Genomic DNA, 12500 nt, shown 5'->3' on the forward strand with positions numbered 1-12500 from the left:
GAAGATGGATAACTTAGATGATTGGGCTGGGGAGCTTACCTTATAGACCACTGGGCTGGGGAGCTTACCTTATAACAAGGAGGCTGGGGAGCTTACCTCATAACAAGGAGGCTGGGGAGCTTACCTCATAACAAGGAGGCTGGGGAGCTTACCTGGGCGCTGTTGGTTGGGGAGCTTATCTCAGCACGATGTCTGGGGAGCTTACCTCATAACAAGGAGGCTGGGGAGCTTACCTCATAACAAGGAGGCTGGGGAGCTTACCTGGGCGCTGTTGGTTGGGGAGCTTACCTCATAACAAGGAGGCTGGGGAGCTTACCTCATAACAAGGAGGCTGGGGAGCTTACCTCATAACAAGGAGGCTGGGGAGCTTACCTGGGCGCTGTTGGTTGGGGAGCTTATCTCAGCACGATGTCTGGGGAGCTTACCTCATAACAAGGAGGCTGGGGAGCTTACCTCATAACAAGGAGGCTGGGGAGCTTACCTCATAACAAGGAGGCTGGGGAGCTTACCTCATAACAAGGAGGCTGGGGAGCTTACCTCATAACAAGGAGGCTGGGGAGCTTACCTGGGCGCTGTTGGTTGGGGAGCTTATCTCAGCACGATGTCTGGGGAGCTTACCTCATAACAAGGAGGCTGGGGAGCTTACCTCATAACAAGGAGGCCGGGGAACTTACCTCATAACAAGGAGGCTGGGGAGCTTACCTGGGCGCTGTTGGTTGGGGAGCTTATCTCAGCACGATGTCTGGGGAGCTTACCTCATAACAAGGAGGCTGGGGAGCTTACCTCGGCGCTGTTGGTTGGGGAGCTTATCTCAGCACGATGTCTGGGGAGCTTACCTCATGGCAAGGGGAGCTTACTTCCTCATGACTCATGTCGACCATACACGTGGCAGAGGGGGGAGCTAAGGGATGTAATGTCTCCCCTTCTCCCCCCTCTCTCTATCCTGCCGGTTCCCTTAAAGTTATTTTGCCGGTTCTCGAGTTATGTTGCCAGTTGCTTGTTATTTGTCCGGCTTTCGGTAGTTATTTTGCCGGTTCCTAAAGCTTATTTTGCCGGCTCCCAACGCTTATTTTGCCGGCTCCCAAACGCTTATTTTGCCGGTCCCTAACGCTTAATTTGCCGGTTCCCGAGCCTTCTTCTCGTGTCCAGACGCCTCCATGATGGCTATTTTGCCGTGTTCCTCCAGCCCATGTGGCTCGCCGGCCCGCAGCAGTTATTCAGCCGGCTGGAGAGAGAGAGAGAGAGAGAGAGAGAGAGAGAGAGAGAGAGTGAGAGAGTGAGAGAGTGAGAGTGAGGGAGAGGAAAGGCATGAGATTCCCAGAGTACATCATCTCCTTTAAGCGTCCGGGTGAGTGTGTGTGTGTGTGTGTGTGTGTACGTACGTGCGTGTGCGCGTGTATGTGTACATACGTACGTGTGTGAGTGTGTGCACGTACATGCGTGTGTGTGTGTGTGTGTGTGTGTGTGTACGTACGTGCGTGTGCGCGCGTGTGTGTGTGTACGTACGTGCGTGTGCGCGTGTGTACATATGTACGTGTGTGAGTGTGTGTACGTACGTGCGTGTGTGTGTGTGTGTGTGTGTGTGTGTGTGTGTGTGTGTGTGTGTACGCACATACGTACGTGTGTGTGTGTGTACGCACATACGTACGTGTGTGTGTGTGTGTGTGTGTGTACGCACATACGTACGTGTGTGTGTGTGTGTGTACGCACATACGTACGTGTGTGTGTGTGTGTGTGTGTGTGTGTGTGTACGCACATACGTACGTGTGTGTGTGTGTGTGTGTGTGTGTGTGTGTGTACGTACATACGTACGTGTGTGTGTGTGTACGCACATACGTACGTGTGTGTGTGTGTGTGTGTGTGTGTGTGTGTGTGTGTACGAACATACGTACGTGTGTGTGTGTGTGTGTGTGTGTGTGTACGCACATACGTACGTGTGTGTGTGTGTGTGTGTGTGTGTGTGTGTGTGTGTGTGTGTGTGTGTGTGTGTGTGTGTACACGCGGGAGGGAAGAAGGTAGGGATGGGGGGGGTCCTCGTCCCCCCCCCCCCCCGTTACCGCGGTCGCAGCCGCCGCCATCGCCGGCCTCAGTCGCAAGCGGAAGAGCGCCGCAGCAAGACGTGGACCGCCGTGCGCTCCGTTCAGCAGTGGCGCCGGCTGCGGGGGGGCCTTGGCTGTGGTGTACCACCACGCCGCATGCGGCCACTAGTGGGTCTCTCCCCCCCCCTCCTCACCCCCTCACCACGCCGCCGCATGCGGCCACTAGTGGGTCTCTCCCCCCCCTCCTCACCCCCTCACCACGCCGCATGCGGCCAGTGGGTCTCTCCCCCCCACCACCACGCCGCATGCGGCCACTAGTGGGTCTCTCCCCCCCTCCTCACCCCACCACCACCACGCCGCATGCGGCCAGTGCGTGTCTCTCCCTCCCTCCCCCCCCCCACCACCCCCCACCAGGGGTGTGTGTGTGTGTGTCTGTGTGTGTGTAAATCAGCCCCCCCTCCCCCCCCCCTGTTCCTTGACCGTTCGGAGATGTAAATGACTCCCAGTGGGCTTGTAAACGCTCGGTGTTAGCCGGATGTAAATGAGTCTCCGCTCTCGAGTGTACGACGGGGGTCGAGTGTAAATGACATCTCGCGTGGGCTGTAAATGTCAAACTGGGTGTCAGGAAGTGTCCTGTAAATTGATTGTAAATTGAACTGACCAGTGGAAGTGTAAATCATTGAAAAAACAGAGTGGTGGTGTTGTAAATAACACGTGTAAAAAACAGTGGGGTGAACATATGTAAATCATGTAAATGCCTAGGTGTAAAAAAGAAAAAGAAAAAGAAAAAGATATATTGAAAATACAATTGAAAATCACAAGAAAAAAACCTGTAAATGAAGTGTTTACACCTTCGTGTAAATGTCTGTAAGGCTGTAAATTCGAAGGAAAGGTGGATTAGCACTGTCTTCAGCCCATCTTAAAGTGACCTTCTTACTGCGTTGTATTTTGAGTACCACCTCCGTTGTAAATGGATTCGTAAATGATTTACAGATTTGTAAAACGAGGCGCAACGTGTAAATGAATCACAGTGATGTTTCTAAGCAGAAAATTGCAGTGTAAATGACTTGAAAAATATGTAAATGACGTGATTTTTTGAAAATCACTTTGAAAACATGTAAATGAGGTTGATATTGGATTGTAAACCACTTTGAAAATATGTAAATGAGGTTGAAATTGGCTTGTAAACCACTTTGAAAATATGTAAATGAGGTGGGAACACCTGGTAAATTACGTTGTAAATGTGTAAATGACTTCAGCGTTGGATGATGTAAATGAGTTCTGACCTGGCAGTTGTAAATGAGGTGAATTTCATTTACGAAAAATGTCTTCAATGTGTATGTTGAAGTCGTGTGTGTGTGTGTATGGGCGATGTACATAGGTGATTTATATAGGTGATATGTACAGGTAAAGTATATAGGCGATGTATATAGGTGGTGTATAGTCGATGTATACAGGCGATGTGTATAGGTGATGTATATAGGTGATGTGTATATTTGTTTTGTATAGGTGACGTATATAGGTGATGTGTTTGGACGATGTGTGTAGACGATGTATATATGTGATGCATGTGTTATGTATAGGCGGTGTATATAGATAATGTGTATAGGTAATGTATATAGGCGATATATATAGATGTGTATAGGTAGTGTATATAGGTAATGTGTATAGGTAATGTATATGGGTGATGTGTATAGGAAATATATACAGGTGATGTGAATAGGTAATGTATATAGGTGATGTGTATAGGTAATGTATATAGGTGATGTGTATAGGTAATGTATATAGGTGATGTGTATAAGTAATGTATATAGGTGATGTGTATAGGTAATGTATATAGATGATGTGTATAGGCGATGTATATAGGTAATGTGTATAGGTAATGTATATGGATGATGTGTATAGGCGATGTGTATAGGCCATATCATTTCGTCATGCCGTTATCAGGGCAGGGCGCTGTGTGACGTAGGCGGGTCAGTATTGAGCCGTGAATGCATCTCTGCTGTTCTTGGAGGGGAGGGGGGGAGGGGGAGGGGGAGAGGGGGGGTGTCGTGCGTGTGTCGTCGTGCGCGTATGTGTGTGTGTGTGTGTGTGTGTGTGTGTGTGTGTGTGTGTGTGTGTGTGTGTGTGGTGTGTGTATGTGTTTGTGTGTATGGTGTGTTAGGTGTGTGGTGGTGGAATTGGTGTGTGTTGTGTCTAGTGTGGTGGTGGTGTGGTGGTGTATGGGGTTGTGTGTGTGTCGTGTATGTGTGTGTGTGTGTGTGTGGTGTGTGTGTGTTGTGTGTTTGTGTGGTGTTGTGTGTGGTGTGGTTTTGTGTGTGTTGTGTTTGTGTTTGTTGTTTGTGTTGTGTTGTTGTAGTGTGTGTTGTGTGTGTTATTGTGTGATGGTTGGTGTTTGTGTGTTTTGTATGTGTTGTGTTTGTTTGGTTGTTGTTGTGTTGTGTGTATGTTTTGTTGTATGTGTGTGTTGTGTTGTTGTGTGTGTTGTTGTATTGTTTGTGTGTTGATATTGTGTTGTTGTGTTGGTCATTTGTGTGTGTTGTGTTGGTCATATTGTTTGTGTTGTGTTGGTCATATTTGTGTGTTGTTGGTCATATTGTTGTGTTGTGTTGTCATATGTGTGTGTGTTGTGTTGGTCATATTGTGTGTGTTGTGTTGGTCATATTGTTTGTGCTGTGTTGGTCTTATTGTTTGTGTTGTGTTGGTCACATTGTTTGTGTTGTGTTGGTCATATTGTTTGTGTTGTGTTGGTCATATTGTTTGTGTTGTGTTGGTCATATTGTTTGTGTTGTGTTGGTCATATTGTTTGTGTTGTGTTGGTCATATTGTTTGTGTTGTGTTGGTCATATTGTTTGTGTTGTGTTGATCATATTGTTTGTGTTGTGTTGGTCATATTGTTTGTGTTGTGTTGGTCATATTGTTTGTGTTGTGTTGATCATATTGTTTGTGTTGTGTTGGTCATATTGTTTGTGTTGTTGGTCATATTGTTTGTGTTGTGTTGGTCATATTGTGTGTGTTGTGTTGGTCATATTGTTTGTGTTGTGTTGGTCATATTGTGTGTGTTGTGTTGGTCATATAGTTTGTGTTGTGTTGATCACATTGTTTGTGCTGTGTTGGTCATATTGTTTGTGTTGTGTTGGTCATATTGTGTATGTTGTGTTGATCATATTGTTTGTGTTGTTAGTCATATTGTTTGTGTTGTGTTGGTCATATTGTTTGTGTTGTGTTGGTCATATTGTTTGTGTTGTGTTGATCATATTGTTTGTGTTGTGTTGGTCATATTGTTTGTGTTTTGTTGGTCATATTGTTTGTGTTGTGTTGATCATATTGTTTGGGTTGTGTTGATCATATTGTTTGTGTTGTGTTGGTCATATTGTTTGTGTTGTGTTGGTCATATTGTTTGTGTTTTGTTGGTCATATTGTTTGTGTTGTGTTGGTCATATTGTTTGTGTTGTGTTGATCATATTGTTTGTGTTGTGTTGGTCATATTGTTTGTGTTGTGTTGGTCATATTGTTTGTGTTTTGTTGGTCATATTGTTTGTGTTGTGTTGGTCATATTGTTTGTGTTGTGTTGATCATATTGTTTGTGTTGTGTTGGTCATATTGTTTGTGTTGTGTTGGTCATATTGTGTGTGTTGTGTTGGTCATATTGCTTGTGTTGTGTTGGTCATATTGTTTGTGTTGTGTTGGTCATATTGTTTGTGTTGTGTTGGTCATATTGCTTGTGTTGTTGATCATATTGTTTGTGTTGTTGGTCATATTGTTTGTGTTGTTGGTCATATTGTTTGTGTTGTTGGTCATATTGTTTGTGTTGTGTTGGTCATATTGTTTGTGTTGTGTTGGTCATATTATTTGTGTTGTGTTGGTCATATTGTTTGTGTTGTGTTGGTCATATTGTTTGTGTTGTTGGTCATATTGTTTGTGTTGTGTTGGTCATATTGTTTGTGTTGTGTTGGTCACATTGTTTGTGTTGTGTTGGTCATATTGTTTGTGTTGTTGGTCATATTGTTTGTGTTGTGTTGGTCATATTGTTTGTGTTGTGTTGGTCATATTGTTTGTGTTGTGTTGGTCATATTGTTTGTGTTGTGTTGGTCATATTGTTTGTGTTGTGTTGGTCACATTGTTTGTGTGTTGTGTTGGTCATATTGTTTGTGTTGTGTTGGTCATATTGTTTGTGTTGTGTTGGTCATATTGTTTGTGTTGTGTTGGTCATATTGTTTGTGTTGTGTTGGTCATATTGTTTGTGTTGTTGGTCATATTGTTTGTGTTGTGTTGGTCATATTGTTTGTGTTGTGTTGGTCATATTGTTTGTGTTGTGTTGGTCATATTGTTTGTGTTGTGTTGGTCATATTGTTTGTGTTGTGTCGGTCATAATGTTTGTGTTGTGTTGGAGAAAAGTTTACTGTAATGTGTTACTAAAACTGTTCCAACTTTGAGAGTGTTGCACGTTGGTGTTGAGGAAAATGTCTTGATTTAAAAACACAAAAACAACACAAAAACGCGTGTTTTTCCTGGTGTTACGTGTGTGTGTGTGTGTGTGTGTGTGTGTGTGTGTGTGTGTGTTTGTGTTACATGAATGTATTTACTGAAGGACAAAAAAATATGCTTGTGATTTGAGGGAATTTTTGAAGTGAATTGTAAGTTTAGAAACACAAATATAATCTACCACATCCACGGGCGGTTAAAGAAAAGACAAAAAAAAATTAAGCCTTTTTTTAAAGGCTTCAAAAACGGGAGAAATTTAAATGATTTACGAATATTTAATCTAAAGGAATTAGTTTTTTTAATGTGAATTTACGTGATTTCAAAATTCCATTTTTTTGTATTAGAATAGACTTGTGCTCTGTCCTGGAATAGATAGGATTGATAGATACAAAGATAGACATAGATCTATTGGAGGAATAGATTTATTGTAGGAATAGATCTATTGTTAGTAGATGTTTTGAGTTTGTGGAAGTTATTAAGGGTGTTGTAGTTAGGTATTTCTGGTTGTTAGAGAGTTGATGGGGCTTCATATATATATATATATATATATATATATATATATATATATATATATATATATATATATATATATATATATATATACATCAGTGTTGTAGTCTGGTTGTATTCCTTGTGTTGCTAAAGGGTCATATACCGTCGTGTTCAAGGGTCGTATACCGTCGTGTTCAAGGGTTGTATACCGTCGTGTTCAAGGGTCGTATACCGTCGTGTTCAAGGGTCGTATACCGTCGTGTTCAAGGGTCGTATACCGTCGTGTTCAAGGGTTGTATACCGTCGTGTTCAAGGGTCGTATACCGTCGTGTTCAAGGGTTGTATACCGTCGTGTTCAAGGGTCATATACCGTCGTGTTCAAGGGTCGTATACCGTCGTGTTCAAGGGTCGTATACCGTCGTGTTCAAGGGTCGTATACCGTCGTGTTCAAGGGTCGTACCGTCGTGTTCAAGGGTCGTATGCCGTCGTGTTCAAGGGTCGTATACCGTCGTGCTCAAGGGTCGTATACCGTCGTGTTCAAGGGTCGTATACCGTCGTGTTCAAGGGTCGTATACCGTCGTGTTCAAGGGTCGTATACCGTCGTGTTCAAGGGTCGTATGCCGTCGTGTTCAAGGGTCGTACCGTCGTGTTCAAGGGTCGTACCGTCCAGGATGCTGCAGTTTACGACCTGCTGTTTCTGGTTCCAGAAATTCCTGGAAATTTCCAGAACTTTAGTGCCAGAATCCAAGGTTTCCAGAACTTTCCAGAATTTGGAAACCCCAGCTTCTGGAAGGTTCTGGAAACCCAGTTTCTGGAAGGTTCTGGAAACCCCAGCTTCTGGAAGGTTCTGGAAACCCCAGCTTCTGGAAGGTTCTGGAAACCCCAGCTTCTGGAGTTCTGGAAACCCAGCTTCTGGAAGGTTCTGGAAACCCCAGCTTCTGGAAGGTTCTGGAAACAGCTTCTGGAAGGCTCTAGAAACCCCAGCTTCTGGAAGGTTGTGGAAACCTCAGCTTCTGGAAGGCTCTGGAAACCCCAGCTTCTGGAAGGTTGTGGAAACCTCAGCTTCTGGAAGGTTCTGGAAACCCCAGCTTCTGGAAGGTTCTGGAAACCCCAGGTTCTGGAAACCCCAGCTTTTGGAAGGTTCTGGAAACCCCAGCTTCTGGAAGGTTCTGGAAACCTCAGCTTCTGGAAGGCTCTGGAAACCCCAGCTTCTGGAAGGTTCTGGAAACCCCAGCTTCTGGAAGGTTCTGGAAACCCCAGCTTCTGGAAGGTTGTGGAAACCTCAGCTTCTGGAAGGTTCTGGAAACCCCAGCTTCTGGAAGGTTCTGGAAACCCCAGGTTCTGGAAACCCCAGCTTCTGGAAGGTTCTGGAAACCCCAGCTTCTGGAAGGTTCTGGAAACCTCAGCTTCTGGAAGGCTCTGGAAACCCCAGCTTCTGGAAGGTTGTGGAAACCTCAGCTTCTGGAAGGCTCTGGAAACCCCAGCTTCTGGAAGGTTCTGGAAACCTCAGCTTCTGGAAGGTTCTAGAAACCCCAGCTTCTGGAAGGTTCTGGAAACCCCAGGTTCTGGAAGGTTCTGGAAACCTCAGCTTCTGGAAGGTTCTGGAAACCTCAGCTTCTGGAAGGTTCTGGAAACCTCAGCTTCTGGAAGGTTCTGGAAACCTCAGCTTCTGGAAGGTTCTGGAAACCCCAGCTTCTGGAAGGCTCTGGAAACCTCAGCTTCTGGAAGGTTCTGGAAACCTCAGCTTCTGGAAGGTTGTGGAAACCTCAGCTTCTGGAAGGTTGTGGAAACCTCAGCTTCTGGAAGATTCTGGAAACCCCAGCTTCTGGAAGGTTCTGGAAACCCCAGGTTCTGGAAACCCCAGCTTCTGGAAGGTTGTGGAAACCTCAGCTTCTGGAAGGTTGTGGAAACCTCAGCTTCTGGAACGTTCTGGAAACCCCAGCTTCTGGAAGGCTCTGGAAACCTCAGCTTCTGGAAGGTTGTGGAAACCTCAGCTTCTGGAACGTTCTGGAAACCCCAGCTTCTGGAAGGCTCTGGAAACCTCAGCTTCTGGAAGGTTCTGGAAACCTCAGCTTCTGGAAGGCTCTGGAAACCTCAGCTTCTGGAAGGTTCTGGAAACCTCAGCTTCTGGAAGATTCTGGAAACCCCAGCTTCTGGAAGGTTCTGGAAACCCCAGCTTCTGGAAGGTTGTGGAAACCTCAGCTTCTGTAAGGCTCTGGAAACCCCAGCTTCTGGAAGGTTCTGGAAACCTCAGCTTCTGGAAGGTTGTGGAAACCTCAGCTTCTGGAACGTTCTGGAAACCCCAGGTTCTGGAAACCCCAGCTTCTGGAAGGCTCTGGAAACCTCAGCTTCTGGAAGGCTCTGGAAACCTCAGCTTCTGGAAGGCTCTGGAAACCTCAGCTTCTGGAAGGTTCTGGAAACCTCAGCTTCTGGAAGGCTCTGGAAACCCCAGCTTCTGGAAGGTTCTGGAAACCTCAGCTTCTGGAAGGCTCTGGAAACCCCAGCTTCTGGAAGGTTCTGGAAACCTCTCACAACCACAATCTGGTATCAAAATCATATTTGAATTAGATTTTGAAGATGTCATATCATCAAAGTCAGGTCAATGCGTCCTCCCGGACTCCGCCCGCGGGTGGTTGCCTACTGCCAGCGGGTCATGACGTCATTAGGCCTGTATGATCGTTAGAGTGGTAAAGCCTCGTTAAGGGCCATTAGGTCATCGTAAGGTAGTTCATCATATCCTATTGGTCATAAATGACAACTTGGTTGTTGTAGTTCATGAGTTTGAATTAATCAATAAACGAGATGTATATATAATTAATAACTATTAAATTACGATCTCTCATGAGGGAATAGGGTAGTACGGGTGTCTAACGATGGTTATGTCTAATGGCCAGACCTTCAACGACCAGTAATGGGTCATTATCATGAATATAATAATGGCTGGCTGGAATATACGAGTTTTCAAAACAAGAGAAGACAAGTTTTCTTGTTTTCCCAGAGCTGTTCATCTTTCCAGAGTGGAATTGTGTTTGGATAATGAGTCAAGATCATAATTGCTCAGAGATTGTGAGTTCAGTGGCATTTTGAATTGTTTTGATCGTCCTGTTCTGGAAATGGATAAAAGAGACGCTGTTTTACCACACTGTTTTTATGCTGGAAGACATGGCTTCCACAACTAGGGAGAGGGACTTCACATACGTAACCTGGAGAGTATAATTTGATACGCTTGGATGGGGAATGTATTGTGACAGCTGGGGGGTTCGAACCCATACAGCATTTAACCGGCAAGTGGTGTTGTCTGTGTGTCTCTTTCTTTGGCCTAGCATGGCGAACACGTAGGGCATCGCTGTGTACGTCTGTCGTTTGTGTGTGTGGTTAATAAAAGTATTGCTATAAATTCTTTTATTTTTTATGTACAAATTTCATGTTTGGATCTTGCTGTTTCATGCAATGGTTTCACAACTTTCAGACCATAACTGTCCAATGGCCATGTTATCTGTCCAATGGCCATGTTGTCTGTCCAATGGCCATGGTGTCTTGTTATCTGTCCAATGACCATGTTGTCTGTCCAATGGCCATGTTGTCTGTCCAATGGCCATGGTGTCTGTCCAATGGCCATGTTGTCTGTCCAATGGCCATGGTGTCTGTCCAATGGCCATGTTATCTGTCCAATGGCCATGTTGTCTGTCCAATGGCCATGGTGTCTTGTTATCTGTCCAATGGCCATGTTGTCTGTCCAATGGCCATGTTGTCTGTCCAATGGCCATGGTGTCTGTCCAATGGCCATGTTGTCTGTCCAATGGCCATGGTGTCTGTCCAATGGCCATGTTGTCTGTCCAATGGCCATGTTGTCTGTCCAATGGCCATGGTGTCTGTCCAATGGCCATGTTGTCTGTCCAATGGCCATGGTGTCTGTCCAATGGCCATGTTGTCTGTCCATTGGCCATATTGTCTGTCCAGTGGCCATGGTGTCTGTCCAATGGCCATGTTGTCTGTCCAATGGCCATGTTGTCTGTCCAATGGCCATGGTGTCTGTCCAATGGCCATGGTGTCTGTCCAATGGCCATGTTGTCTGTCCAATGGCCATGTTGTCTTGAGTGGTTTGAAAGGCCGTGTGGGCTGTGATCAAACCTCTCCCTACTCATCTCTCCTCCTTGTGTGGAGACATTGTTAGAGTCTGCGTAACTTTAGAATGCCACATACGTCGCCCCCTGTATACCTTCTCCACCAGCTCTGTGTTTTCTCCAGACCTGGTACTACTGTGACGATAAGCTGGGGGAGGACAGACGATAAGCTGGGGGAGGACAGACGATAAGCTGGGGAGGGACAGGCGATAAGCTGGGGGAGGGCAGACGATAAGCTGGGGAGGGACAGGCGATAAGCTGGGGGAGGGGACAGACGATAAGCTGGGGGAGGGACAGGCGATAAGCTGGGGGAGGGACAGGCGATAAGCTGGGGGAGGGGACAGACGATAAGCTGGGGAGGGACAGGCGATAAGCTGGGGGAGGGCAGACGATAAGCTGGGGAGGGACAGGCGATAAGCTGGGGGAGGGACAGGCGATAAGCTGGGGGAGGGAGGACAGACGATAAGCTGGGGAGGGGACAGACGATAAGCTGGGGGAGGGGACAGACGATAAGCTGGGGAGAGGAGACAGACGATAAGCTGGGGGAGAGGAGACAGACGATAAGCTGGGGAGGGAGGACAGACGATAAGCTGGGGGAGAGGAGACAGACGATAAGCTGGGGGAGGGAGGACAGACGATAAGCTGGGGGAGGGAGGACAGACGATAAGCTGGGGAGGGAGGACAGACGATAAGCTGGGGAGAGGAGACAGACGATAAGCTGGGGGAGGGAGGACAGACGATAAGCTGGGGAGGGAGGACAGACGATAAGCTGGGGGAGGGGACAGACGATAAGCTGGGGGAGGGAGGACAGACGATAAGCTGGGGGAGGGAGGACAGACGATAAGCTGGGGAGGGAGGACAGACGATAAGCTGGGGGAGGGGACAGACGATAAGCTGGGGAGGGAGGACAGACGATAAGCTGGGGGAGGAGACAGACGATAAGCTGGGGGAGGGAGGACAGACGATAAGCTGGGGGAGGAGACAGACGATAAGCTGGGGGAGGGAGGACAGACGATAAGCTGGGGGAGGGAGGACAGACGATAAGCTGGGGGAGGGAGGACAGACGATAAGCTGGGGGAGAGGAGACAGACGATAAGCTGGGGGAGGGAGGACAGACGATAAGCTGGGGGAGAGGAGACAGACGATAAGCTGGGGGAGGACAGACGATAAGCTGGAGGAGGCGACAGACGATAAGCTGGGGGAGGGAGGACAGACGATAAGCTGGGGAGGGAGGACAGACGATAAGCTGGGGGAGGGAGGACAGACGATAAGCTGGGGGAGGAGACAGACGATAAGCTGGGGAGGGAGGACAGACGATAAGCTGGGGGAGAGGCCAGGTTCCTCTTCCGTAGGTTGATGT

General features: G+C 46.9%; 1 protein-coding gene across 3 annotated transcripts in view; it reads left to right on the forward strand.

Moving 5' to 3' along the window:
* Spn (protein phosphatase 1 regulatory subunit spinophilin) overlaps window positions 1-12500 on the forward strand; it is a 340216-nt gene that overhangs the window by 103278 nt on the left and 224438 nt on the right. The window contains exon 1 of one of the 3 annotated variants that reach the window (XM_071688245.1): window positions 2075-2207. The exons of the other annotated variants lie outside the window; for them this stretch is intronic. The gene's annotated coding sequence lies outside the window, so the exon portion shown is untranslated. Of the gene's footprint in view, window positions 1-2074; window positions 2208-12500 lie in introns of those variants that run through there. 3 annotated transcript variants of the gene reach the window in all.

This window comes from Panulirus ornatus, chromosome 45, assembly GCF_036320965.1.
Source record: "Panulirus ornatus isolate Po-2019 chromosome 45, ASM3632096v1, whole genome shotgun sequence".
In the NCBI taxonomy this organism is placed as follows: domain Eukaryota; kingdom Metazoa; phylum Arthropoda; class Malacostraca; order Decapoda; family Palinuridae; genus Panulirus; species Panulirus ornatus.